The 3,453-nt window shown below is 40.4% G+C and overlaps 1 long non-coding RNA gene across 1 annotated transcript; it reads right to left on the bottom strand.

The window, feature by feature from the left end:
* Nucleotides 1-2,415: 2,415 nt before the first annotated feature.
* LOC132136879 (uncharacterized) lies at nt 2,416-3,117 on the bottom strand. Its single transcript, XR_009431592.1, has 3 exons — nt 3,063-3,117; nt 2,775-2,854; nt 2,416-2,610 (listed from the first exon to the last, which is right to left on the bottom strand). It is a non-coding gene; the product is annotated as an uncharacterized LOC132136879 (long non-coding RNA).
* Nucleotides 3,118-3,453: the final 336 nt, after the last annotated feature.

Here is a 3,453-nt window from a genome sequence, read left to right as displayed (position 1 = left end):
TCACTATTTACAGGTTTTCATCTTATGATCATCTGATGCGGTTTTGGCAGGTGATTGAACCACCACTGAGATTCATGGTTCGGGTAACCAGAACAGGAACTGCAAACGTTGAATCTGAAAAGCAAAGTGCTTCCATGGAAAGTCTGTTGTCTGTGCTATTATGACCAAACTCTCCGGCTACAGAATTTATGCATCCTATCATATACTTGTTCAATACATGGTTGGACTTTGACTTTCTGAAGCCAGGATGTTCACATTATGACTACTTTTAGAATTCGAATGTAGAATGAATGGAAATAAATTCCACACCATCAGATGTCTGTTGTTGTACTGTACACCTACTAGATTTGACAATTACATATACATGTAGTTGTGTTGTGATCTGTCAGTCCTTACAGGCAATAGATGAACTGTTCCTCTTCCTGAACTACTTTGCCCTTGGTCTGAAGCAGAGGGACCTAGCTGAGCGGTATGGGGTGCATCAGTCTACTGTAAGCAGAATCATTCTGACCTGGAGCAATTTTCTGTTCTCTGTTCTTGGTTCACAATGCATTTGGATGACTCAAGACAAAATTAAGGAACACTTGCCATCAGAGTTTGAAGACTACCCAGACACCACCACAATTCTGGACTGCACAGAGCTCCGGTGTCAAACACCCTCCTCCCCTTTACTTCAGAGTGAGGTATACTCAAACTATAAGTCCCACTGTACCCTGAAGGGAATGATTGGCATGGCCCCCCATGGCGCTGTAACCTTTGTTTCCTCCCTTTTTGCCGGCTCAGTAAGTGACAAACGGATCTTTGTAGAGTCAGGTATTCTTACTCTGCTTAGGCCAGATATGGCAATTATGGTCGACAGAGGCTTCCTTGTGGATGACTGTGTGTCCTGTAAAGTGTACAGACCTGCATTCCTCGCTGGGAGACCTCAGATGCCAAAGCACGAGGTCAGGGAGACCCAATCTATTGCACATCTCAGAGTGCACATTGAGCGCCTAATTCGTAGACTGAAGGAATTTAAATTCTTTGATACGGTCATCCCCTTAAACATGTTTGGTAACATAAATCAGCTTTATGCAGTTGCATGCCTACTGTTAAATTATCAGAGTGGGCCACTTTTAAAAGCTTGGGCTAAGTAAAAGTGCCTCTTGTTTTTATCCTCTCTTAATCCTTGTAAATATATCTTAAACATGTCTCTAGATTTATTCTCTGTATATATCATTCATCTCATAGTCTAAACTTAAAATCTATTCACTAAAAATCTGATTAACTGTATTATAATTACTTTTGTTGTTTTTACATTATTTCTACGTTTTGTACTCTTTGTTAATTGTTTTTAACTTTTCATTATTTGTTAACTAATGAAGTATAAATTCAGAACACGAACAAATAACATGTTTATTAATACATGGGTAATTTAATCAGTTAACAACAGATCCTGTACATTTGTGCAAACAGTTCAACATAAAACATGGGCCTAAAAATATGTACAAATTGATGGAAACTGATTGAATGGATTGAAAAGTTTCAAGCCAAAAGTGTTGGAAGATAAAAGTAAAAGTAATCAACCTTTTGCTTCATTGTTTTAATGACTCCCTCATCTCTGTATATTCTTTGTATGAACATGTCGTCTTCAGTAAACACCACAAAATCACACCACTTCATCCCGGAAATGAAAAGTTGGCCCTGCACCTGCCAGTAGTAAGTGTGAGACTGTTTGAGCTGTAGCACTCCACCAGAGACCCTAAGGTAGGCACAGTCCACATAGCTTCTCAAATTTGGGCACTTCACTTCTACCAGTCCAACACAGGATCAGCTTTAGGGTCGTACACCAACCCATCTGGTGATGAGCCAAGCCAAGGTGCATCGGGGTGGATGATAAAACCACAAGGGTAGTGATTTACCTCCTGAATGCAGCAGTATTCCTCGATAGCTTTGGGCTCCATCTGAAGGCCCCTCTTCATTTCTGCAGACTGATAGCCTGACCTCACAATTCTCACCGCAAGACTCGCCGCTGAGGACTGCCCTCTCACATGGCAAACTTCTCTAGAAATAAATTGATACACATAAAAATAACTTTAGTATTTATATTAGATGACAATAAATGAGTATTTAAATGAGAAAACAAAAAGTGCTGAAAGTCACAGTATAGTTTACAGTTACCTGAATCTAGAGGAGGTTACACGTGGCTTTCTCAATAAATGCCATTCCCTCATTGTGCTTTGTTGTCTTGTGCCCATCTCAATTTCATGTGCCATGACTTCTGTTGTTGCTAGAGAAGTCATGTGCATCTGCTGATGGTGAGTCAACACAAAACAGCACTCTGAGGGACCTAGACAGTAGCCATCCAGGGGTAAGTATGGTCGTGGTGGTGCAGTGCTATGTGGACAGGTCTTTGGTGGGATCCATGCTGGAAGTTGATAGGACAGTAAACTCCCTTCTTGGACTTTTCCAAAAGCGCTGTCAACTAAAGGCACATCCCCTGAAATCCCCATGGTGGCTATTAAAGGAGCAGTTTCTTTCGACATGCCTTCGTAAATATCCTTCACCCGTAGAACTGACATGTCTGGAAGGCAACAGGTCAGGTTACAGGCAGCTTTATACAGGTTGCTCCTGAAAACATACATAAAAGACATGCACACAGTGTTAATTAAAGGTTCATGTAATGTGTCGATTACAGTGATCATAAACCATTCTGAAAAAAAGTATTTTACATTTTTAATACATATTTTCAACACATGCATGTAGTAAAACAACTTCCCATTTCTACACCTTACCTGATGCCTTCTGCCAATCTTCTCTCCTTGGGCCTAGCTGACAATACCACCATTTCATTTGTTGGACCAGGCTTAAAGCCCTGTAAATGAATGCTGTATAAGAACTTATTTGTGCTGTATTTAGTTTACTTTAGCTCAATGATTTACCTATTTTCATGAGAAAAGATTCTGCACTATCTGTGTTATTGGAAGTTGATGTGAGAACAAGAACACAACTTAAAGAAGATGTAGGATTATATTATAATGTGTAAATGAACAATTAATTGTGCTAGTGTTGAGCAGCATCACCTGGGTCCCGGGTTTGTGCCATTGCTGCTCAGACCCTGTGCAGCTGTGAGTCGGGGGGGACAGCTGCCGCTCCCTGTTGGCTGTAATGTGCTGTTTGGAAGAGCAATGCTGCAATGTGATTACATAGAGCAAGCCCTGCCACACATGAGCACTGACAGGCCATCAGCTCAACAGGTTTAGTGTGTTTGAGGACAACCTGTAAGCGAAAAAGATATCAATTGTATATTTTCTGTGTTTTAAGATTAAGGCAATCATAGTCACTAATTACTGGAATAAATAATCATTAGTTGAATTATGTTGGTTTGCACTGTAGCTAGTGTTTGAATCTTCCTTGGGCTACAGTGTAATATGTTGGCAAGCTAACTAACTCTACTCTCTGGGAATCTTAATA

This window comes from Carassius carassius, unplaced genomic scaffold (assembly GCF_963082965.1).
Source record: "Carassius carassius unplaced genomic scaffold, fCarCar2.1 SCAFFOLD_56, whole genome shotgun sequence".
NCBI classification, from domain to species: Eukaryota; Metazoa; Chordata; class Actinopteri; order Cypriniformes; family Cyprinidae; genus Carassius; species Carassius carassius.
The sequence above is the reverse complement of the archived record's forward strand: the minus strand, read 5'-3'. Positions and strand labels throughout refer to the sequence as shown.